The sequence below is a fragment of the Sorex araneus genome, chromosome 3 (assembly GCF_027595985.1).
Source record: "Sorex araneus isolate mSorAra2 chromosome 3, mSorAra2.pri, whole genome shotgun sequence".
NCBI lineage: Eukaryota > Metazoa > Chordata > Mammalia > Eulipotyphla > Soricidae > Sorex > Sorex araneus.
In genome coordinates this window covers 83,523,395-83,550,491 of record NC_073304.1, presented here as the reverse complement: position 1 = coordinate 83,550,491, position 27,097 = coordinate 83,523,395, and the positions used below count along the sequence as shown (strand labels likewise).

The 27,097-nt window shown below is 38.8% G+C and overlaps 1 pseudogene; it reads right to left on the bottom strand.

Annotated features, from left to right (window-relative positions):
* The window catches only part of LOC101548843 (zinc finger protein 322-like), a 56,995-nt pseudogene that overhangs the window by 5,963 nt on the left and 23,935 nt on the right, over positions 1 to 27,097 (bottom strand).

Below are 27,097 nucleotides of genomic sequence, written 5' to 3'. Positions count from 1 at the left end.
ATTCTCATTTGTTTAATTCAATTGATATCTCCTGTAGGGAAGGCATGGATATTGCTGGTCCTCTCATATGTGGCTTTTTCTGAGGGTGCTCAAAGCCCTTCTCTTTTTGGTCTGTGGTAGCACTGTAGCACTGTCTTCCTGTTGTTCGTCAATTTGCTTGAGTGGGCACCAATAATGTTTCCATTGTGAGACTTGTTGTTACTGTTTTTGGCATATCAAATACACCAAAGGGAGCTTGCCAGGCTCTACCATCCGGGCGGTATACTCTCAGTAGCTTGCCAGGCTCTCCAAGAGGGATAGAGGAATCAAACCCGGGTCGGCCGCATGCAAGGCAAACACCCTACCTGCTGTAAATGTGAGAAATCTGGCTTTACAATTCTACTTCCAGAGTCTCTTTTAAAGTTTCTACTGCAAAACTAAGACCCCCATCCTGATAGTGAGCCCTCATAGTAAAATCTAGAAAGCCAGTTAGAGTTCAGCAACTTTGCCCTTTACCTACTGACCCTTTGCAAAATCATCCAACCTTATTATGTTGGGTGTTGAGAACAGGTAGTTTATTTCTTCTCTTTTCTAATTTTTCAACAGTTAGCTTGCAATGATTTTCTTTTTAGAATATATAGTCAGGGACAGAGAGATAGTACAGGTTTTACAGTACAGATCATCTGGCACAGTATCTACCAAAGTTTGCTCTCAAACACTCCATATGGTCCTGAGAGCACTTCCAGGAGAGATTCCTGAGCCCAGAGTTAGGAGTAAGCTCTGAGCATTGCCAAGTGTGGCCCCAAATCCAAAATCAGAAAATTGTGGAGCCCATAAAGGAGGGATTCTTCATCACCCCAAACTACTCTTGACTATAAATGAATTCAGTGCTTTCCCTTCCCGGTCTCATTGCAGGTTTTCAAATAAAGATTACCTATCAGAAATGTAGTAGAAGTTACAGGTGTGACAAAGGAAACAAAGATTCCTATCACATCTGAAATCTCTTTCAGCTGGGGTAGGAGGTCTCCAATCAATGGTCTATAAAATAGTATTGGTCTACAGGTATAGGAAGGCCAAAACCTAGTGGTCTACCTCCGTGGTTAGAATTGTCAGTCTATGGACCAGTGTGCAGGCCAGTGGCTTGTCAAGTCTGTTACATTTGTAACCCCCAACTGTTCATCACTGTATCACTGTTATCCCTTGCTCATCGATTTGTTCGAGTGGGCACCAGTAACGTCTCCATTGTGAGACTTTTTGTTACTGGGTTTTTTTTTTTTTTTTTTTTGCATATCGAGTATGCCATGGGTAGCTTGCCAGGCTCTGCAGTGTGGGTGAGATACTCTCGGTAGCTTGCCGGGCTCTCCGAGAAGGGTGGAGGAATTGAACACAAGTCGGCCGCGTGCAAGGCAAATGCCCTACCCGCTGTGCTGATGAAGCCAAGAGCCATTCATAGTATGATTTAGCATCATACAAGCAGTACCGAAAAACGGACAGAAATGTGCTGAAGGAAAAAGACCCCGTCATTTGTCTCATAGACATTTCTGTAGCAAGTGCCAGGTCTGAATTCTTTCCAGAGGTTCCCACACTTACTGGACATCTCTTTTTTCAGATTAAAACAAAAGAATACGAAGATGAATGCCCCTCTAAAGTCTACCTTCTTTAAACAAACAGAAAGTGCCCCCCAACCACACTTGGAAATTTTCTCATCCTCATTTCCCCTCCCACCAGTTTATTCCAGGGTTTCTGGGGTTTGGGGGTCAGTATAGGAGACACTTTAGGAAAGACACCTGTAGCACTGACTTCCCTTTCTTCTTCCTTTCAACTGTTCCTTAAGCTCAGTTCAGGAGACTGTTCTTGAGAGCTTGTTTGGAGGTTCTATTGGCAGAGTGCAGCTACTCAAAGATCACTCTGTCTCTCTTCAGGGAAGGCCGTCCTCTTCAACCAAGTGCACAGCTTTGGAGGGACGCAACTGGAGCAGTGAGGGAGGAAGAGGACACCTATCTAACTAGCTAGATCAGATGAATCAACCCTGGTGATCAATGAGGTGACAGATGTCACAGCAAGATCGCCTTCACATCCTAGGAGACTGTTCTAAAGCTTTAAAATTATGTATGAAAGTACAGGAGTTATATTTGGCAACTGACAACTTTTATATCAGTTTCATATCCACTTTATATCAGTTTTATATCAGTTTTTATATCAAGAGGCCTTGATTATAATTTGGAATATGATAGCTAATTGGTGGAGTGCTACCCTAACTTTTCTTTTGTCAAACAGTGCTCCTCTCAGATTACCTGGGTATCTCTTTATACCCCAGAAATAGGCAATAAGAAGTCAAAAAGGCAAACTAGTCGGATCCTGGAGTCACCCCTGGCCCACAGGAATGACAAGCCCACATTTGCATTGGAGCAACTGCTTTTAATCTGAGGATCAGCTGCTCTACAAGGCAGTGATGGAAATCAAATTTGGTATAAGTAATCTTGTTCATCAAAGAAAATTTTGATGAACAAGATATCCCTTCATCCATTTTTTAAGAAATATATGGGCTGGAGCGATAGCACAGTGGGTGGGGTGTTTGCCTTGCATGCGGCCAACCCAGGTTTGATTCCTCCACCCTTCTCGGAGAGCCCGGCAAGCTACCGAGAGTACCTCACCCACACGACAGAGCCTGGCAAGCTACCGAGAGTATCCCACCGCATGGCCGAACCTGACAAGTTACCCATGGCGTATTTGCTATACCAAAAACAGTAACAGCAAGCCTCACAATGAAGATGTTACTGATGCCCACTCAAGCAAATCGATGAGCAACGGGACGACAGTGGTACAGTGATACAGTGATATTTCATGAGATCGCTGTTTCTGGAGTCCTTTTCCAGGAACAAAGGGTGGTGCTGAACACTGAGAAATGATCCCTAATGAAAATGAATGAGGCACCTGTTTCACCTCTCAGATCATATCAACTATGTGGTGTGGTATTTGGGCACCACCATGTGGTGCTGGGGATTAATGTGGGGTCACCCACATGCAAACAAGTTTATACATTTACCTCTGTGCTCTCTCCACCCCCAACATCATTTCTTTCTTTATGGAGTTTTTGTTCAGACACTAGTCATTTCCTTTGAACATGCTTTCCCAAAGTTTGGACTCCCACTCTGGGGTCCTGAGGCATTTGATGTTGCTCAAACTGGTTACCTGGAAATAAAAATAAATTGCCTTCTATATGCAAACAGGTTTCATAATTTTTAGTGTTCCCACCCATGTTAATTATGTGACAGGAACTCCCACCCTTGGACCCCACTTTCTACCTGTATTTATAACTGTGAAATATTTGAATCTTTTTTTGATTTTTGACTCATAAAAGGAAACATTGTTTAAATTAAAAAAAAAACTCACTTGGTTGCCCATTTTCCTAATACTGTTAATTGATTAGGTTCCTACTTTAGACATTTAAATTTGAGTTCTCCAAATCTGAAGCTTTAATTTACATAGCTTTGTTATTACATTCCTGGAGTTTGGGTATTTAATGATTCCTTGTAGCTTATTTTTAAGAAGTAGCTTATTTCTAGGGGACCAGAGACGATTTTGTTGCTATGTAAAAGATTTTCTGAACATTGTAGAGATAGCAGGCAACTCTGGGTGCTTCTTTGTGGGTCAGGATATACTTTTTTCATTGATTCTGTTAAGTGACAAGATCCTGCCTTTCGGGGTGAAAAATTCTCGTGATTATGTGCTCTAATTTTTCATGCAATGATCACATTAACTCTGGCACCTTCTTGCATTCTGTCATCTGGTCCCTACTGAGTAGTGAAGGAAGTTAATATCTTTAGCAAGAAGAACGTGTTGTAGGGGTGGGGGTCTACTTCCTGTCCATACTGTGGTGTCTGCCTGGAAATCTTCCAACTGAAACATCCATCTCTTACAAATTGATTTGCACTGCCTTAGCATGTCACTCCAATGTAGATTTCCTGTCCTGAAGGCTTGCTAGAAAATTCCTTCAGAAATTTTGCCTCCTTATTACTTTTGTCCTTATTTGTTGATTTTGATAAAATATGCTTTAAACCCAGCTTGCTTATCCTTCTTGGTCCTATTAATTTTTCAGTTCTTCCAAGAACTTGAATTGACATTAGAGTCACAATATCAGTGATATGCTACTAATTTTGTTCCTAATTATTGAACATCTTGCATTATACCATAAAAATGAAGAGCACAAATCTTGGAGAGCAATTCTCTTCTCTAACTGCTTTACATCAGGGCAAGTTATTCACTGTTTCTATCATATTGTAAAATGACCTTTTGGGTATCAGTACAGGGTCTACCAATTATTAATGAGATGTACAAGTGGGGGAAGAAGTGACTATGACTTCATCAGTTTCCACCATGTGCAAAGCAATAAGGGTTGTTGGCACTTTATGAGTTAGAATGCTTACTAGAGGTCATGAGATATATATTTTTTAGATACTTGATGCAGCTCAATTTTAGAAATGTTACAATAGAAAATTTATGTCTTTGAAACAAGAAAGCATGGGGCATAACTTTTTTCCATTAATTGTCATTTTCTTCCTTTTGCTGTCCTGCTCTAAAAGACATGCTAGTATTATTTATATTTGTTTATCATTTAAAGGGGTTCTTAAAAGATTTGGAAACTGAAGACCAATGGTGTTGGGTATGGCCAACAAATTGACTGGAAAGCTTGGAGAAGGTTTTGATATGCCATTATTCCTAAGGGAACATTCCTATAAAGTTGTCAAAAGCTTTCCCCTTGTTACATCAACCACATTACCTTGCCCAGAAGGGAAATTTAATTGGAGGGGCATTTTCTAGATGTGCCTTCAGACCAGAGAGGAAAGTTCGCCACGTGATACTTGGAGAGACTGAGTTGCTCTGAAAAATCGCCATGAGTTTGAGTGAATTTAAGAGAGAAAGGGACAGTGAAAGATGTTCCAGTGGTGAGGGAGTCTGGGTGCTGGCGGCCACCCATCCCTCTTATCTCACCTAATGGCCGGTGCTTGCCAATGTTTATTTGGCCATTGCCATTCACCAGCTGCTCCTCTACCATGTTGTTTTTCTTCCCAGATGGCAACACGATGTTCCACGATAAAACTGACACAAAAAACAATGCAAAATTTGTCTAAGAGAGGTTCAGCAAGCATGAGGAAAACATCTGATATCTCTCAGACCCCGCCAAGTTCGCAGCTTCCAGTGCCAGGGTAATTATGGGATGATTTGAACAGAGGCAGCGCTTGAGAAAGCCACTTCCAAATGCATCAGGTAGGTTTCCAGACGACGCAAAACATTCTGCTCTCTCTTTCCTCTGGCGCCCTGACAGAATCAATGAGCGCAGCCTGTGGCTCCCAGAAGCCTCATACATTACTGAATCTGTGCTTTACCCCATGCAGCCTAATTAATGGCCCACTATTTTAAAAACTCTTTTATTCAATTAAACTCTGCTTTCAACAAGATAAACGCTCTGGCTTTCAAAATCCTGGGAAAGCAGCATTTATGGGCTATCTGCTCGCCAAAGCATCTGCTATTCAGTGCTCCTGGACAGTGATTCTGTCCTGGCTTCATTTGGCTGTCTGGTTCTGGGAAAACTGACTGTTGTTTGGGAGTGACCCTTGTCATCTCGTTATGCTGAGGGCTATTTCCTCTTTAGCCTCTCCACAAGTACCAAAGTAAAGAAGATTTTATTGTTATTGATTGCGAAGAGCCACAGATGTTATTTAAGATGGGCATTAACTGGGTCTCATATTCATCACTGTTACTCAAAACTCTGTCTTTTATGTGGGTTACCATTACTATATTTTGGTCAAATCAGAGTTTTAGATGAAATGAAGCCATCTTTCTTCTTTGTTTTAACCATGTATCTCTTCATTTATCACAGAATTGCCTCGTAGGGATAGTTACCTTCTTGTGTGGCTAGATTTTTACCATCATTACTATACTTTATTTGACTATGTTGAAATAATATTTAATGTTGAAAAAATGTTTCTCAAAAATTCTATTTAGACCAGAGAGATAGCATAGTGGGTAGGGCTCTTGTCTTGTACATGGCTGACCCAGGTATGATCCCCAACATTCCATAAGGTCCCCTGAACACCGTCAGGAATAATTCCTGAGTGCAGAGCCAGGAGCAACCCCTGAGCATTGCCAGTCATGGTCCCAAAGCACAACAAAACAAATTTTACCCAGCATCTCAGGAATCTGTTCCAAACTTGTTAATGAAAATAAAGAATGGAAAACCTTTTGTAGTGAAAACATTTTAACCTTTTTACAGGACACCTGATAATTTTTGGTGAAAAATATTTTACTTTAGTGAATGAATGTATCCTCTCTTCCTTGAGTGATAGATATATTGTTAAAATTTAAAATTGTGCATTTATTTGGTATGCAAAGGAGTTTTTGATTGTATAAAAACCTGTTTAAGAACTCTCAACAAATTCAACAGCTTCTCACTTATAAGAAAAGACAGTTGATAGGGCTCAAGATTTCCCGAATATGTCCTGAATTTGGGTTTTAGTTCTTAGCTATGTGACTATCATTGTGAGTCACTTCACCTTTTTTTAAATATATATTTCCTTTTATAGAAAGGAAAATAAAAATATAAAAATATAAATAGAATAAAAATATAAAAATAGAGTAATATTCACCAAATATATCTATAGCAAGACAAATCAATTGACAGATACCAAAGAGTTTGATAAGTTGCAAAGTATTACAAAACTATTAGGTCTCAACATGGTATTGAGGACATGTTTTATCTGTTTACCTGTGACTTTATATAACCTTAATTTTTCCTCAGAGTATAATTTTCCTTCAGTGGAGAGTTGTATTTTTTTAAAAAAAAATTTGTGGTATTGGAGGTAAAACTCAGAATCTCATACATGCAAAATAGAATCTCACCACAAAAGTACATTTGCAATCTTCATTTCTCCCCTTTAATTGTATAATTTGTTACTTCAAAATCAAGTCCTTGGAGGACGGGGCTGTGTAGATTTAGACTGTTGTGAATATTTGACCTTCTAAGGGCAGAGGAAAGATCTGAATATATTAACATTTGAGGTCACACTCTAATTCAGTTTTGTAGGAAGAAGTGTCATTTGACATTTCAACCTTTTTACAGGACAGATTGTTGGGCATTTTCCAAGGTATTGAGAGCTGAACTTTCCCTCCCAGCATTGAAATCACTTGGCTATCTCTATACAGGTGGAGTGAATAGAATCCACATATTTCTAGTTCATACACATGGTGGAGCAAAGGGATTCTGTGGAGCAGAGGAAGGTCAGGTTTTCCAGAATGTTGAGTTCATCTTACTAATTTGGAACTTTTGGAGTTTATTTTCATCCAGAATGTAGAACTTTCAATTCTGGCTTAAAATTACCTATCTGGCATTTGCTTGTGTTTGGTTTTTGTCCTTCATAGTAATTGTAATTTTATCTTACTAAATTATTTATGGAAAAAAGGGAAGTATAACATGAACATTCAGTAGAGCCCACTTCCAAATATTCTAAGATGTGATTTGGGATGGTGTTATCAAATATTTTTACACTCTTGAGTGATTCTAAGGTACAGCTAGATGGAGAACTACGCAAATTTGGAGGTAACAACAAGTACTCATATAATGATATAACTACTGAGGTATTTAACTAACCCCATGAGCATGATTTTGTTGATGGTGGGGCTCCCAAGTAGTGTTCAGGACCCTTCCCCATCAGTGTCCTCCATCAGAGCCATACCTGTACCCAGCAGTGTTGTGGGGACCATGTGGCACTGGAGATTGAACCTGAGGCATATGCTCCAGGCATATACTCCAGTCCTTTGAGTTCTCTTCCTAGTCTCTAAGCTGATTTTCAAAGTATATTTTGGTTTTGGGGCCACACCTGTTTGTACTCAGGACTTACTTCTGGATCTGTGCTCAGGATTCACTCCTGGTAGAGTTCAGGGACCCATATGGTGCCGGGGGCCAAACAGGGGTCATCTCTGTTCAAGGCAAGCACCTTAACCTCTGTACTATCTCTCTGACCCCAAACCACAACTGAAAAAAGATCAGAATGACACTGATTTATTACATTGTATAGGTGTTAGGTCAATATTATTATAAATATCTGCATATAATACAAGTATACGTAGATCTTTTCAGGTTCAAGAGGAAAAGAGGGTTTTGAGCCCCATATGTTTGAGGACTTTCATTCTTTAACTTTTTAGTGAAACAATTGTGATTTACAAAATTATTAATAGTTGCATTTTACACACACAATGTCCTAACACCTATCCCACTACCAGTGTCAACTTCCCTTTGCCAGTGTTCCCAGGTTCCCCTCATCCCCCACATTCCAAACCCTATCTACCACTTTGACAGGCCCGCTTTTAAGTTTGATTGTTATAGTTTAGATCTCATGTTTCCAGCATTGTTGACTCTGTGTTTTGTGTATATAACTATACCACCCCACTGCACCTGACGCCCTTGACCCCTACTTCAGAATTTCATTTTCTTCAGAAAAGTCAATGGGAATTTTCTTGTGTGTTTATTTTTTTTCATTATTTTAGTGTGTTTCCCCTAGCTAGAACACAAATACCCTAAGTATTTTTCCCCCCACTGAGGTACTGCCAGTGCCTAGAAATCTGGCACATAACTAGTATTATGGGTTGAATTTTGTAGTAAAACCAGTTGTATGTTTGTTTTATTATTGAAACCTTCAGAGCATGACCTTATTCAAACAAGGTATCTCACAAGTTGAGGTCATACCATGGAAGAATGGACTGCTAATACAATATGACTGGTGCTCTGACATAAAGAAGTATTGACAAAATATGCACACCAGGAGAATTCATTTTGAAGCTAGATTTAGACTGCTCTGCATCAGGGTACTAAAAGATTAGAGAAAGGCCTGGAAAAAATTCCTAGGAGAGGGAAGAACCCTAGTGACACATTGATTTCAGATTCCTGCTTTTCAAAAATTATGAAACAGTTTCTCTTGTCCAAGTCACCTCCTCCTTGTATCTTGTTTCAGTCACTTAGGAAAAGGAATACAGTGAGATGGCTCAAAGGGTTGGAGAATATACGGTGTCTGCAGGAGCCTCTGGCTTCATCCCCCAGACAAGTAGGGTCCTCTGAGCACCACTATGGGAGCTCCTGAGCACTGCAGGTTGTGGCACAAAAACAAGCAAAGAAATACAGTTGTCAACAGATATTGGTTAATGTTATTGCTTCACATATACTATCACATTTTTCTATAACAATATGATTAAGAATATTATTATTATTTCCTTTCTGCATGTGAGAAAACAGAAGTTTAGAGAGTTTAAGAAACTTCTCAAGATTGCAACATTTTGCAATCTTGACCAGAACTTCTATTTTTTTTAATTAATTATTTTTTTTAATTTATTCTTTTATTGAATCACTATGTGGAAAGGTACAAAGCTTTCAGGTTTAAGTCTCAGTTATACAATGCTCAAACACCCATCCCTTCACCAGTGCACATATTCCACCACCAAGAATCACAGTATACCTCCCCCCATCCCCTTACCTCCCCAGCTCCCCACCCCGTCTCTGTAACTGATAAATTTCACTTTACTTTGATTACATTCAATATTTCAACAAAAAACTCACTATTATTGTTTGGAGTTTCTCCACCCTAAAGTTGGACCTGCTGAAAAGGAAGCATTTGATAATTTGTTTTCCATTGCGAGAATGAAGAGATATGATTGACCAGAACTTCTAAGCTCTAGGTCTGTATCATACTCCACACTAGTCATACAGGAAATCAGGGAGGTCCGCAAACAAAGGACACAATGCATAGAAGAATTCAACTCGAAAGCCTACTAACCAGAATGCTTAATATTTAATATCTACCTGAAAGATCATTCTCCTATTTCTACTCAAATCCCAGCCTGCCTCAGACTCAGAAACCTCCGACAGAGAAAGAAGATGTCTGTCTATGCTTTCTGTATTTCACCTTGTCCTACTCACTCCCCAAGGTCAGCATGAGGTGATGGAGTGAAGGGGAAGGAAGCCTTTATGTTTTTTGTTTTTTCGGCTGGGGGTGTATGTTGGTTTGGGTCATCTCTAGCATTGCTCAGGGACTATTTTTGACTCTGTGTTGAAGAGTGACCCTATGGTGCCAAGGTTCAAACTAGAGTCAACCACATGCTAGGCAAGTGCCTTAACCCCTGTACTATGTCTCTGGCCTAAAAGGGAAGGCCTTTCTTATTTAGTGTAGTGATCATAAGACCTTGTAACCCACTGAGCAGCAGATGATATTTCCTTCTCATTTTCTCAGAGGCTTCTATTATAGCATTGTTCCCTAGTGAAGGAGGTCCCCGTTCTTTCTCTTTATCCTGGAGAGTGAGCACTTCATTATGTCCTAAATGGTTGTTAGGTGGTAATCTCCTTCCTGCTTCTTTCTGTTGGGTTTATCCTGTTTCAGGGGAAAAGTTTGCTCCTTTTTCTCCTAAATTCTGCAAGCGCAGGTTGCTTCCACTTTCTTCCTAACAGGCAGTGGTTCCAATAAGCCTCACACATTTGGACCCTGTCCAGACTCGAGCCAGACTCCAGGCTCTGAACTCTACACTTCAGACCTTGCGTATTGGTCCTTCTGAAGGGTTTCTTGGAAGCTTACCTCATTTGATCTGTGTGGCTGTGATGGATAATATGTCTGGCTTTAAAAATGAGTTTCATGATGTCATTATATATTAAATATTGCCAGCAGTGTTATAACCAGAATACAAAACATGCTGAGCATAACACCATTGTTTTTGTTCCAATCTAGAATGCCTCAATTTAAACATTTAAGCTATTCGTTTTTAAAGGGGTAGGAGGATGTTGGGGTCACACCCAGAAGTATCCAGTAGGTACACCTAACTCTCTGTGTTTAGGAGTAACCCCTGGTGGTACTTGAGAGATCACATGTACTACTAGGGGATTTGAACCAGAATTGGTGCCTTACCTTCTGTACTATCTCTGTGATCCTCTGATATTCTTAAAGAGTACCTGCTATATGCCAGATAGGATAAGATAGACTGTCCCAAATCCCGAAATTTCTTTCTTTCTTTTTTTCTTTTTGGGTCATCACCTGGTGATGCACAGGGATTATTCCTGGCTCTGCAATCAGGAATTACTCCTGATGGTGCTCAGTGGACCATACGGGATGCTGGGAATCAAACCCAGGTCAGCCACATGCAAGGCACATACCCTATCTGCTGTGCTATTGCTCCAGCCCCCCTAAATTTATTTCAAGCATTTTTTTGGGGGGCATTAATCTCCTGCACATATTACTGGACCTTAGGTGAGGATTAAAATATGAACCAAGTACTATCTGAGGTGATTGAGGCATTCTGCAGACTCTGGACATGTCACAGGGCACTTTGCAGGAAAGACAATCTGATTGTCTATCACAGATTTATATGGAATCCTTGAAGGGATTATATTGCCTCTGTAAGGACAGCCTTGTGCAAAATACAAGGTGACAGGTCTTGCCAGATGAGTTTGGATGGGATATCACAGAAAAGAAGCGTGATTTGGTAGACAGTGCACAGTCAGGTTATTTCTTTATCGTCTCAACTATAATTTAGAGATATGTGTGGACTTGGACATACTCAATTAAAATATGAATCTTTAGCTGAGCAGGTGTTCGGTGGTCATGTGTGTGTGCTTGGAAGGCACAGTAGGAAACTGAGGTCAAAAGTCAGCACCACAGGGTGTCATTAGAATCTCCAGGTGTGCTCTGGAAGCTCCCATACGCTGCCACGTGTGGCCCTGAGCACAAACACTGAGCCTGCTGACAGAGTATCTCTAGGAGTGACTCCTGGTTCCCAGAGCACTGCTTGGGAAGGTCCCCACTACTTCCCTCCCCCACCAAGATCAAACTTCTGAGCTTTAATTTATTTATGTAAGAAATATGGATAATGGACATTTCTACATATACTGCCATTATATTTAGCCAGGTAGCTCAGTTTTACTTTTTTGCCTGTTTCATATAAAATTTAATTAAAATGAAAGAAAATTGGTAAAATTTGTGATTAGGGTAAATGCAGTTAAAGTGGTCAGTGAAGATTAGGGAGAAAGTATAGTTCATCTACTTCAAAATAGTAGAGTAAAACCCCTTTAAACTGAGTTCTATTCAATGCTAATATGTCATATCTATGAAATACATTATTTTTGGCCTTTTAGGTTCCATCTGTAATGAACACACTTTCACTAAGTTTAGATTATAAAGATGTCTAAAATTTATGAAGATTTTCTGAAATTAATTTTTTTTGAAGCATTGTGGGACTGATTTTTAGAGAATCCAGACTTCTAAAGGTTTGGAAGGATAACTCTGAGTTCCAGATAGTAGCATCTGTTCTTTCTGGAGATTTCCTTGGTACAAGTTTCAGCTTTGGTAAAATTCCTTTCCTCCTCTGGTTTTCAGTTACTGAACACTTTGGTGCCCACCAATTATACTTTTATGAATATTTTGGTCTGAAAAATGTCCATCTCAAAACACTTGACTCTTTTGTCTCCATATGAACATACATAGAAACACACCTCTGATGTGTAATCTGAGAATTTGCTATGCCTAGTTAATTCTTGTAATCAAGCAGGGAGTTTTTTAGTGGGTATGAAATTGTCTAATGTATGTCTAGACAGAAAAATCCTTTAGAGAATTTGCTTAACTTTAAATGACTCTAGGTAGGTCAAGGCCTAATATATTAAGATCCTATGAAGAGTGTGAATTGTGCTTATATTCTTAATTTTATTATATTTATTGGTAGGGGGAAGGCTATTGGGGCCACACTTGGCAGTGTTCAGGGCTTACTCACAGGCTTGATTCTGTGTTCAAGGATCACTTTTGGTGGTGCTTGGGGGAGCATATGTGGTTCCATTGATGAACTGGGATCAGCTGTGTGCAATGTAAGCACATATTGTGATCTATCTCTCTGGCCCCCAAATGTTTATTATTTTATTCAAAATACAGTAAAATCTATATGTAGCACCATATATATGTATCTGTCAGCATTCTAGATCCTAGTAATATATCTTTTATGAAAAAGAAAAAGGTAAAAATCCCACTTGGGGAACAGACTGTATGCAAGGTAAGTCAGTAAAATATTTAATACAAACCTTTATCCCCTTGATGATTCTGACGGAGAAAGAAGTGAGTCAGCATCTAGTTTTCTTTTAACAACTGACAGTGGGGACTAAGAACTAGCACACAAAGGAAAAGTAGAAAATGACTTCTTATGCAAGAATTCCTAGGAAAAGGGAGGGTAATCAGTTATTTCAACAGGGAGCAGCTACTTTTGATTTGGTGCTCCAACTTCCACAGATAGGGGAGAACTGACAGTAGGGATTGAAACTGGGTTGATGATCAATGTCAGATGAGGGAACTGTCCTTGCTCCACACCTAAAGTAAGGACAGTTTATCTGAAGTTTCTCCTCTCCCTAAAGCCTGATCCTTTACTTTATTTATATTTGGAGATGGCTGCATTTCAAGGGGCTCAGCCTCAGGTTTATTGTTCATTCTGTGGCCACTGGCTTGCAGCCCACCCTTTCTTCCCTGTTCTCTCCTGATAAAAACTCCTTCTTGTGACCATGAAGACAAGACCTTACTTTGAGCACATGAATCCCCATCTTCCTGCTTGTGCCCAGATGCCAAAGAAGCTCTTTCTTTTTTTTTTTCAAGGATTAAGACAGTTGCTTTTATTTATTTATTTTTTTAATGCTGAGCTTTTTATTTTATTTTTTTTTTAAAGAAATATTTTATTGAACCACCGTGAAAACAAGAAAAAAAATACAAAGCTTTCAGGTTTAAGTCACAGTCAAATACTGATTAAACCACCATCCCTTTACCAGTGCACCCGTTCCACCACCAAGAATCCCAATACACCCCCCTCCCACCCCACCCCCCATCTAAGTAGCTGATGATATTCCCATTATTCTCTCTATATATTGAGTACATTTCATATTTCCATACAGAACTCACTATTGTTGATTGGAAATCTTCCCCAACAATCAGGCCTGCTGAATAAGCATCATCTAATAATTTCTCTTCCTTGGTAAAAGTGAAGACTTTGAGTCTGCGCGGCCGCAATAGCGGCCGCGCGGTTTTGGGTTTCTAATATTTTAGCTCAGTTCACAGTCAAAATGGATGGCTGCAAGAATCTGCTCTGGTGCCAAAATGGGTTAGGAGACCTCAGGATCACAGTCAGTAGGCGCGGAGGCTCTGCTTCTCGTGCCGCGGCTCTTGGTTCATCTCTGGGAGGAAGGCGCGCTGGGAACACCTCCCCTCCCAGGATCACCTACAGGCTACGTCACTAAAGAAAGTCCTACCTCCTGGTGGAGGGGTCTTAGAGGGTGGCTCTCACTGCGTGGCTGCTGCCGCTGCCGCCATTTTCGCTCAGAAAAATGGGGTGGAGAGGGAAAAAAATCCCTCCCCGGGCTGCACAAGGTTGTAGTTCAGTTCACAGTCAAAATGCATGGCTGCAAGAATCTGCTCTGGTGCCAAAATGGGTTAGGAGACCTCAGGATCACAGTCAGTAGGCGCGGAGGCTCTGCTTCTCGTGCCGCGGCTCTTGGTTCATCCAAAGAAGCTCTTTCTTGACCCATTGGGATTTTAAAAATTTTCTTCTAAGACCTAAGGAGAACTAAGAAAGTACAGGCAGGTAACTGAATCACAAGGGTATTCTATTTAGAGAAATAGAAATGATCTCACTGAAAACTGAACTCTTTAAAAGTAACTTGCAAAACCAACCTGGAAGAACAAGTTCAAAGGAAAAGGCTGGTGTGGTCTTGTATTAGGCTAAAGAGGAGGTTGGTGTAATGCAATTTGTGAGTGAGTGTGATAGTAAGTGCAGTATGTAGCACTGTAGCACTGTTGTCCCATTGCTCATTGATCTGCTCGAGCAGGCACCAGTAATGTCTCCACTGTGAGACTTGTTGTTACTGTTTTTGGCATATCAAATATGCCACGGGGAGCTTGCCAGGCTCTGTCTGTGGGCGGGATACTCTCAGTAGCTTGCCGGGCTCTCTGAGAGGGATGGAGGAATCAAACCTGGGTCAGCCGTATGCAAGGCAAACACCTTACCCACTATGCTATCGCTCCAGTCCAATATAGTGATTTTTATTGTAAGTATACTTTGTTTTGTTCCAATTTCTATCACAGAGCTCCTAAAAGTCACAGAAAGTTCTGTTTGGGGGAGGATAAAAGTGTCTGTTAGTGAGTGACTGTTGGAGTTCCTAAGAAATGGTGGCTGGTTGCCTGCAGTAAAAATTAGTCCCTCATCCTTGACTTAGGGGGTGGGAGAGGAATGAGAGGTTGGAATCAGTCACCAGTTGAATTGTGATCTAGTGAGTCATGCCTCTGGAGAGAATGCCTCTGTAAAAGTCCAGAGGACTAGGTTTAACTTCCTAGGTAAACATTTGGATATTTCGGGGTTAGTGGCAGGCTTTGGAGAGGAGATGGGGGGTCCATGTCTTTCCCCTTCCTTTGTCCTGTACTTCTCATCCATTGGATAATTTTTGAGTTTTGTAACAAACTCTAAAAATTTAAATTTTTAGAAAAAAAATTTAAATTTCTAAAATAATAGAAATAGCTAAAATGGAGAAATAAATTATAATAACAAATTAGTTTTTATACTAAACTCTTAAATTCACAAGTGAAATCTTTGAGTTTTGTGAGTTGCTCAGCGAAATTAATTAGCCCAAAGAGATCTTAAGAACCTCTTGTCTATATTCAACCATCAGACTTACACCAGTTATAAGTGTGGGAATGGAAGTGGAAATCCAGTGGAACTGAACCCTTAACAACTGTAATTTTTGCTCTCTCCAGGTGAATGGCAACAAAATTGAGTTGAACTGTAGGACACCCTCTAGTGATGTGCGAAAGCCCCCTTTCTTCACGTTGGAATTGGAGTCAGAATTATCAGTAGATGAGATTATAGAATTAATGGGTCATAAAGGATTGATCATATAGACTATAAGAGAGACATTGATTACTATAGATCTATGTAGGGGGAGTCATTGTAGAGTTTTGAGCAGAGAGGTGGTGTAATCCACAAACACTTAATATGATTGGCTAAGAATCAACTGCAAAGGAAGAAGTGGACAGCAGTTAGGTGGTGTTGCAGTTATCTGGATAAGTAATGATTGTGGTGATAATGAGAAATAGGCAAATTCTCAGTACATGTTGGAGGCTGACCCAATGGGATTTTCTCATGAGCAAGCGAAGAAAGATCTAGGGATGAGACAATGGTTTTCAGTTTGAGAAATTGAGACAACTAGAGTGATAACAAAGGAAATGAGTCAGCCCCTCCTTGTCTTTCCACGCACCTCTCCAAATTTCTTACCACCACATTATTTCTTCTATCTCCCACAACTTTTTAAAGTTTGCTACTGATATCTTTCACCATTTAATACTTGGTATCTTCCTTAGTTCTTCTGTCATGTTTACCATTGCGTGTAATTTTCCTCTTATTTTTCACTAAAAAATAAAAAAGCCCAACAGACTCTCTAAGAACTGAATGGTCAGAATTAATATGGCCAGAATTATGACCTTCAAAACCAGAACTCCTATTGTCTTCTCTTGATGTATTTAATGGTGAAGCCTGAAGATGAATGAACTGGGTAGTAAGAAATCTATATTATTTTTCAGATTATGTGATCTTGGATAATAAGTAAAATTTTCCTGGATTTAGTTTTTTTCAATAAATGTCAGAAAAGGAGTAAGTGGCTGGTAAAATTATGTGTAGAACTAACAACTAATATAGGTGACTCATTTTTATTTTTAGCATTTCTACTTCTTAGGAGCAACATGAGTCCATGAATGGTACAGAACAATTGACTGTTGCTTGTATTGATGGCTTGTTGTTAATGATAAAGAAACATTTTATTAGATATCTTTTATATTCTAGGTATGTTGCTAAATGCTGCAGAGAGCATTCAATTGAAGAATTTGTGGCATTTTCCATAAAGGTTTAATCATTCTAGTAAGTCATTTATGTAGCTAACCCAATGAAGGGTTATGTGGTATATTGAAAAGCCAGAGTTAAAGGAGTCGAGGTTAATCCTAATTAGAGAGAGTGTGTATTGGAATATACCAGTAGTATTAATACTTGTGCTTCATACTGAAGAATGATAAAAACTATTATGAATAGAGATTAAGAGTGAGAGAAGTAAGATATGGTATGTTGATGGGAAAGTAGTCTGATATAATTCAACAGTGACTAGGTTAACTTAGAAATCAAGTATTAATTTCAAAGTCTCAAGCCATTTTGAAGAGATTAAATTTTGATGACTAGGAAATGGAAAACCTCGATATTATTTCAGCTTTAAGAGTTTCGTTTCTTCTCACCCAGAACTTATCATCACTTTCCTGATTCTACCTCATTTCTTTCTTATCTCTTCTCAAGTCAAACTCATTGAGCCCTTTGAAAGCTCTTGATTTTCTCTCTAGTCTAACTGCCATTTGTTATTTCAGCTTTTTCAATCTCTGTAATGCATGCCATTAAATTCCAGACCTGTAGTCATAGAATGTTTGGAAACAATTGTTAGTGAACACATCATTGTATCATCATCATCATTGTCACCCCATTGCTCATCGATTTGCTCGAGCGGGCACCAGTAACATCTCCATTGAGAGACTTGTTACTGTTTTTGGCATATGAATATGCCACGGGTAGCTTGCTCTGCTGTGTGGGCAATATACTCTTGGTAGCTTGCTGGGCTCTCCGAGAGGGGCGGAGGAATCGAACCCGGGTCAGCCATGTGCAAGGCTAACGCCCTACCCGCTGCGTTATTGCTCCAGCCCTAGTGAACACATACATATAAAAATTTTAGATCATGTCTTATGATTGAATTTAGGTTTTTACTCTCCTACTTAAATATCCAGATACATTTTATCTCCCTTTCTTTCTACTTTTTCGACATTTACTTCTTAATAAACTCTGTGTTATCAGTTCTGGAACAAACCAATGCATTATTAATTGATCTTGACAATTTTATTAAAATTAAAACATGTATTATATTAATCACCGCTTTTTCTTTGCAAGTTTGATATTATAAGGATATTTATAAGTTTTTTCAGCCACATAGCATATATAGACACATGTTATGTTTAAACAAGGAAGATGTAATTACTGTTACTTTACTCGAGTTAGACCATTCAAAATCTATGTGTTTGTACTATAAAACTAGATCTTGAAATCTTCTAGATGTGGCAGTCCATGAACATATGGCAGCAAAAAGTACATCTTACTTTTAACTGAAATTTAATACAGTTAAAATTATGAATATAAATAATAAAAACCCTTAGTTTTAGCAAGATCTGTGTATCTGTCACCAATAAATATCACAGATAAATATTACACATTTTATAATTGTTTCAGATCTCTCAAAATGTCATTTATATTCACAATTACTTTGAAGTTATGGAAATTATTAAATATACCACTAGATTGTGATATTTAATAAGTTACAGGAGCATATCTATTGTTTGATCACTTTCAATTTAACAATTTAAAAATGTGTTTAATAGAATTTCTTTTGTCGTGTTCTGTATTTTCATACACATTAAAATATTATTCTCAGAAAGTTTCCACATATCTCATCATGTTGTCAAAGAAATTTGTAGGACACAAAATGTCCTAAATTAGGTAAATTTTTGAATTGGATTTAAATAGATACCATTACCATAATGGCAGGTTTTTCTTCTTTGTCTTTCCTTCTATTTTCATGAAGCAATAGATTGTTTAGAAGCAATGGATACTTTCTACTTACTAACAACATAGCCATAGAAAATGACCAAGCACATTTTTTATCCCACAAACTCCCCTTGTCTTTGTAACTAAATAGTTATGCTTAGAAAGTTTATAGAGCTTGAGAAATCTTAGAAATGTCAATAATATACCACATTTAGTATCATATTTTCTATACTTGTACGTGTTTAAGAAAATCATAATAAATAGTTTCTGTAAAAATGGATTCATTATACCTTTTTGATCTTTTTCCTCATTACTGTACTACATAACACACCCCAATAACACTTCTCCATTATTTGTTAACATGTTACGTATGATATGTGTATTCATTGTATGTAACTCATCTGTTCATGCCTACACATAAATAGGCATGACTTTTCCTGGGTAACTTCTAAATATGTACAGACTATTCTGTGATTTGCTGGACATAAAACCAGAATACCCGCTTTCCCTTCCCTGAAGCCTGCTCTATATCCTATGCTGGTCAGACTTGCTTTGTAACTTGCAGTTTGTCTTCTTGCTAATAAAGCCCTTCTTTTCTTTAAAATACATTTGATAATATCTCTTTTGAGTTGGAAATTATCCTCCCCAAATTATATTTTGTAATCATAAAAGCACAAACAAAGTTACATTTATGTGCACAGGCGTATATTAACATACGCATAGTTGAATATACAAAGCTATCAAATTCTACCTACTATGCAGTGAAAAGCATTTTTGTTATACTTTAGAGATAAGACTGAAAATGGATGTTTTCATTACCTTAAAGACTAGGATTTTTAAAAAATTAGTCTGCTTCTTATCTGTTGGGGTGTTTAAAAATACTTACTAAATTTTCACTAATTACCTCTTCCCATTAAATAGTATTATTTTTGCCATGTTGTGATTTAATCATTAGTTTCATTTTTTTCTTTTTTTTTATTTTTTGGGTCACACCGGCAATGCACAGGGGTTGCTCCTGGCTCCGCACTCAGGAATTAATCCTGACGGTGCTTGGGGGACCATATGGGATGCTGGGAATTGAACCCAGGTCGGCCACATGCAAGGCAAATGCCCTACCACGGTGCTATCACTCCAGCCCCTAATCATTAGTTTTTTAATGATTATTATTTACAAAGTTAAATTTTGAATGCCTTAAAATTTATCTTTCAAATTGTTAATTTTTGGCAATGGTTTTGTTCTGCTTATATGTTCCTCTTTTTGTTCACTCACCTTTTAAAAAAGTAGTTTTAATGATTTAGTACTATCTTTATAATACTACATAGAATACCTTGATGTGTATATATCCTTCACCCACTACTAAGGTTTCAGTGTTATTCACACTATCAAACTAATACCTTTCTGTTCCTTTCACCTCCTTCCCCCTTGCTAACCACAATATTCTTCTTAGAGTCTGAGTTCCATTTATGAGTTTTATTTATGCTAGTGGACTCCTGGTCTCACCAGCTTCATGTTGCAAAGTAGCACTTTTGTCATTGAACTCTTCTCTGGTCCTGGGACTTTAACTTTTGATCATTCCCTACAAACCCTAGTGGAAAGCACTGTCTTATCTCTTGTTTAGTACTAGTGGATGTGGGGAGCGTGTTTTAAGCAGTGCTGGGGCTACTCCCAGTGTTTCTCAGTCAACCAGGCCTGAGGGCTCAGTGCTGGCACCAACTCAGTGGTGTTATTTAGACTCTGGGGTCTTGGGAGTCTCCAGGTCTACACCCTGTGGTGCTGGCTAGGGGCATATGGTACCTGAATTCAAACCCAGGTCCTGATGCTTGGCATGCACTCCTGAACACTGAGCTATCTCCCTTATCTGATTTTTAAAAGCTTTATTCAATTAGGGAGAGGAATAGATAAAATGCCTTCCACAAATCTGCATGTATCTTTCACAAATGTCATTCAAAAAATTTATTCTAGTTCTGTATTTTTTTCGATAAAAATATTGAGTATACTTGAATGCGTCCTTTATTGCTAACTTGCTGTCATAGAGTCTATTCTATCTATCTATATCAAGGTATCTTTATTTAAGCTTGTACATAAGTTACTTTTTTTCTGGGGGGGTCACACCCAGGGGTTACTCCTGGCACAGGGGTTACTCCTGGATCATGCACTCAGGAATTACTTTTGGCAATGCTTGGGGGACCATATGGGATGCTGGAAATTGAACCCTGGGCAGCCGCATGCAAGGCAAATGCCCTACCTGCTGTGCTATCACTCCAGCTCCAAGTTACTTTTTGTTTAATAAGTCAAGTACTTGAATAATTCCTCCTGATTGGGAGTCATGGTTTAGTTAGATAGCTGTCAAAGTTCTTTGAATATTTCAGGAACCCCATAAATGCCAATTCATAACAAATAAGAGTTTTTCCGATTGGCATATACCTGGTACATCTTCAAGTATTGCATTTTTTTGGTTAGTTTTATTTTTGCAGGCATGGGGGAGGGGCACACCTGAGTGTCCTCAGGGTTTATTCTGGCTTTATGCTCAGAGACCACTCCTGGTTGTGTGTGAGGTGACTGGGATTGAAAGTGGGTTGGTGCCATGAAAGGCTCTGCCTGCTATATTACCGAACCCCTTTGAAATATTTCTTGAGATAACTAGGTAATATTAAACTTTGTTAGGAAGTTGTCTACAATAGGTTGTATGTGCTGCATGGGTTCGACCAAACTTTCTTAACTGGGAGACATATCTGTAGGCTATCAGCATATTTTAAGACAAATATAGATGTGGAAGTCATGCAACTGGTGGGCCAAAGCATGAGATTGGGTGGGCAGGTAGGGGGTAATTGGTAGAACAGAGGGACCACAGGAAGACAATAAAGTTGGAAGGGGGCCACAGATGGAAAATACTTAACAAATACTGGTTTAGATTCTATATGAAGTATGCAGTCAACCTCATTCTAAAAAAGTTATGTTATATTAGGATAGATTGTATCTGAGGCATATGCTACTGCATAAAGAAATTTCACATTACTTTATAATGCTAGCATCTCCAGCACCCACTTGTCCCATTTAGCAGCAGCCCTAAGCATAACAGAAAAGTTGGAAGTGCACATTGTTGGAGAAAATATTTAGGGTATTTTCCAGGAAATATTACTGTTGTTCAAGGATATCTCTTACAAAGGTGGCATTCCCCATGACAATGTAAGTTCTGACATTAACTTAGTAAGTTTTGAATTTGTTATCTAGGTATATTAACATAGTATAGTAGGTAGGTGGTTAAAAACTATTGCTTTGAGCTAAGACTACAGAGAATTAATCCGTGTCCTGGATTAATGTTATTTCATTCAACCTTGACCATGTTGGTCCTACCTCCCCTTAATTAACATTATTATAAAGTGATGTTGAATGAGAGAGCATCACCAACTTTATAGCTTTCTGCCAAGGTAGAGTCTGAGGATTACAGCTAATTTTTCACTACATTTTCCTAAGGATGGCCATGCTTGGGACTACTCTTGGCTTTGTGCTCAGGGATTACTCTTGACATTATTCAGGGGACCAGATGTAGATCGAACCAGGTTCGTTACATGCAAGCATGCAAGACAAGGGCCTGTGCTATCTTTCCAGTCTTTCTGTAGATTTTATAAAGCACAGTCTTAGTAAGGAGACCCATAAAGCTGCAAAGGTTTTCCTTCTGCCTTTGAAAAACTTGAGTTACCTAATATTATTGTGTCTGTATTGCTGTATTCCAAAAACCCTGAAAGGAAAGGCAATGAGATGTTTATCAGAAATTTGGAGAAAAGAAGAGTGAAGGAAGAAACTCCATTTTTGCAATGATGTGATGAAAGATCTTCTGAAATTTGGTTACTTTACATAAATGTTTCTTTCATTAGCTCGAGTCCTAACTGCATTCTCGGCATTGTTCTCTGGTGGGGGTGGGAGGAATCTCTTCCTCAAGAAATTGTGTTTTATTCTAGTGTGTGCCTCAAGAAATCGGAGAGCTTATTTGTAAATCACGTTATACTATAGGACCAAGTGAAATTAATGCTGTATGGGGGAAGAGAGGGAGAAGGTTCATTACTTTGGGCCATAACCCTCTGAGAAAGCTTCTCTACTGAGAAATAAAAACCCTGAAGAATTTCTTCTGAAATCCAGCGTTTGACTTGAGAGGGTTAAGAATCAGTCGTTTGCTGGCCAGGTTTGAGAAGGATGTTTAATGAAACTCAGTTAATGAGGCTTTCAAAGAGCAGAAGTGCTTTGACTAGAGGCAAGTTCCGCGTGTCTAGTCATCATCGTGGTTTGCTCATGAGTAAAAGGCTTTGTTGTAAACACTTTCTGTGTCTAGAGGGCTCTTCCGTTTAATGGAAGGGGAATTGCAGTTCCTTCTAAAGGCCGAAAGAGGGCGCCTGGAGCTTTCCAAATGCTTGTTAGCCCTACATGAGCGTTAGCATTTGTCAGAATGTTTTCCAACTCCTAGAGAATAGACCTGATTAAAACATGATTTTGGAACCGTGGCGGGACGTGGAAGACATGGCCAGTCAGGTTCTGATCCTTTGTTTTGAAATTGAAAACAATTTTATTTTGCTTATCTAATATTAATGAATCGAAATCTAATTTCCTTTTGTGTTTATAGTGCAGAAAGCCACTAGTGTCATGAGTTGCTGTTTTGACAGCCAAAGAATACAGCAGAAAAAGACTAATATTAATTTTTGCCCTGAAAACTCACCTTTCTGAATCTATTGCCAAAACTCTAGCTTGTGATTTGTTTGCTAATTTATTTATGGATTTATGGGTTATGAAAGGGTTCTCTCCTTTCTTTTATTTCCCGTAAATGTCTTACAATCCTTAACTGAAAAATCTGGGCTGTCTTGAAGTCTGAAGGACTCTGGAAGCTCATAAAGTTTTGAAGAGAGGGCCATTAAGGTTGAAGATTACATCCTGAGAATTGGTGTGTGGGACCAGTATAAACATGACTGACCAACTTTGTTCACAATTGCAAGGATTAGTCTTATTTTTGTTTTGCCTTTAAGGGCAATCCTGCCCAGAGGCTAGGATGAACTAGGAGATCTCTTGAGGTAAGATCAAGGGCACATACGAATTTCCATTAGTCTTTTAAAAACAAAATAATGAACGGGCTAGAGCAGGGCTGTGAATGAGGATTCTTGCGGACTTTTAGCCTTCATCTAAAATGGACTGAGTTTTGCAGAGATCTGAGAACCTCACCTTTCTGCATTTTAGTTGTCTCCCAGTTCAATTTAAAAGGAAAAGTAGAGTTGCCCACATTCATTTGGACTTCCCCCCTGGGATTAATTTTCAGAAGCCCCAGTGTAAAATCTGTGGATGAGCAGGGCCATTTGTTTCCTTTTTATCTTTATCCTCAGTAATAAGCATAATCTCTAGCACTTAACAGTAACTCAACGAATATTTGTTGAATAAGTGAAGGAGATAAAAAGATAACCCTGTTTTAAGACAGGATGAATTTACAGTTGATACCCTGTTGGCAAAAACTATCAATAATGGTGGTGATAAACTGGCTGCATGTTGTTTCAAAGTTTATAAAAACCCATGTGTGTGTGTGTGTCTGTGTGTGTGTGTGTCTGCGTGTGTGTGTGTGTGTCTGTGTTTGTGTTGGTATGTGTTTACTTAGAAGATAATTTACTTTTTCTTAAAAAATACTTAAAAAATCATTTAGGCACTGTAATACAAAGCTGTTGATACAGTGTTTCACTACTTGTCTCAACTACCCCTACCATGACCCTTTCTCTCCCCCTTCCCACCACCTTAAATATATTTTTAAAGAAAATATACTGTGTAGTGCTTTTTATTGCACAAATAAATCTAACATTATAGTTTAAAAATTCTAAAATCTATTAAAAATCACAGTTTAAGGGATACTCGGAATTTTAAAAATACTTAAGTAATTTTATATGTTTTCTTTTAGCTTCTGTGGATAAAGTTGTTTGTGTTTTTGTCTCAGTTCTGTAACTGGGAAACAAGGTGCTGAAATCTATTTTTGTTGTTATTATTGTTGTGGTGTTGTTGTTGTTTTGCCACACCCAGTGTTGCTTGGGGGTTACTCAGGAATTGCTCCCGGCAGTACTTGGGGGAACTATATGGGATGTCAGGGATCTAACCTGGGTTGACCTTGTCCAAGGCAAATGCCCCACTCACTGTACTATCACTCCAGACCCTAAAATCTTCAAGGCTACCTATAAGCAGGATGAACATATTATTTGCTTAATGGAAATAATTCTGAGATTTATTTATTTATTTATTTATTTATTTATTTATTGCTTTTTGGGTCACACCTGGCGATGCACAGGGGTCACTTCTGGCTCTGCATTCAGGAATTACTCCTGGCGGTGCTCAGAGGACCATATGGGATGCTGGGAATCAAACCCGGGTTGGCCGCGTGCAAGGCAAACGCCCTACCTGATGTGCTATTGCTCCAGCCCCCAATTCTGAGATTTAAAGATACTAGTACTTTGTCTTTAACAGCATATAGTGAACTGATCTGGAAAGTCTGACTGTAAGGTTGTTCTACTAATGAGTAAATGAAGACTTTGCTCAGGCTTTCTCACTCAGGACACTGTGCTCTAAAAGAATATGGTTTCTCCATTCTCACATTGTTACCAGAATCATAATAAAGGATGGTCATGAAGCATTTCAAGATCCATGTAGTACAAGGTGCATTGTCAAAAATTGTATTCAACACTCTTTTTGCTAGTGTTTGTTATAATTTTGTTTCATGATCCCTTAGAAACTTTGAACTATAAAAGACCGAAATTCTTGATTAGCCTAAACACTCAATTTCTGTATTGTGACAACTAATAGAGGAACTCGTGAACTTTAAAAAAAAAAATTATTTATTTATTTATTTTTTTAAATAAATTTTATTGAATCACTGTGAGACAGTTACAAGTTTTAATGTTTGGGTTACAATCTCATAATGATCAAACACCCATCCCTCTACCAGTGCACATTCCCCACCACCAATATCCCGGGTACACCCCTCCTTTTCCCACCCTCCCCCTGCCTTCCTGGCAGACAATATTCCCCATACTCTCTCTCTCTCCTTTTGGGCATTATAGCTTTCAACACAGACACTGAGAGGTCATCATGTTTGGTCCATTGTCTACTTTCGACACACATCTCCCATCCCAACTGATTCCTCCAGCCATCATTTTCTTAGTGATCCCTTCTCTATTCCATCTGCCTTCTCCACTCTGCTTATAAAGCAGTCTTCCAGCTATGGGGCAATCTTCCTGGCCCTTGTATCTACTGTCCTTGGGTGTCAGCCTCATGTGATGTTATTTTATACTCCACAAATGAGTGCAGTCCCTCTATGTCTGGGACCCGTGAACTCTTATACATACTTGCAATAAAATTTTTCATCATATGCTAAAAAAAATCTCACTTTATTGATGAAGGATAAACATTTCTGGTTTGGTCAATTTGCCTTTATTATTAGACTTAATTTTAAGTTCTTATTATTATAAAATCCTGCACATTTTGTGGGAAAATTTGAAGTGTTCCCTGCTTTGACTTCACGGGTAGGAATCTGTGAGTCTGAACATGCCATCACCATTTTACATTTTTTGTTGGATTTCGTACTTGGTAACTGTGGTTCTGTTAGGGCATATCTGTCCCTCACATATTTTGCTTATAGAAGAAATCTAAAATAGTTTTTGCTCAAATTAGAATGATGGAGTTGTGGAAGGTTCACAAATATAAAATAACAACTTAGAAGCCAGAGTAAGATCATTAAAAACAGGGAACCTAGAACTGTGTTAAGCTGTGAAGTTCTCAAAAAACTTTATCTCTCTGAACTTCTCTCTGCTGTTCAGGCTGGTCACTTGTTTCTTCCAGTCTTTTTTTCTCCTTTAAATCTTATTTCCATTTTTCCATTATTATCTGAAATTAGAATACATTAAATCATCTTCTGATAACATTCAGAAAAATTTTCGTGACTTATATAACCATACAGCGGATAGGGCATTTGTCTTACACGCGGCTGGCCTGGATTTCATTCCTCCATCCCTCTCGGAGAGCCTGGCAAGCTACTGAGAGTATCTTGCTTGCATGGCAGAGCCTGGCAAGCTATATGTGGCATATTCTATATGCCAAAAACAGTAGCAACAAGTCTCACAATGGAGACATTACTGGTGCCTGCTCGAGCAAGTTATGAGCAACGGAATGACAGTGACAACCATACAGGCTTATTTTTTTCTTGCTTTTCATGGAATGACTGTTTCTTTTTTTCTTTTTGGTTCACACCTGGAGATGCTCAGAGGTCACTCCTGGTTCTGCACTCAGGAATCACTTCTGGCAATCCTCAGGGGATCATATGGGATACTAAGGATTCAACCTGGGTTGGCCTTGTGCAAGGCAAATGCCTTATGTGCTTTATTATCCACCCCCCACCCCATATGGATTCACTGTTGTCATCACTTTGGGATCT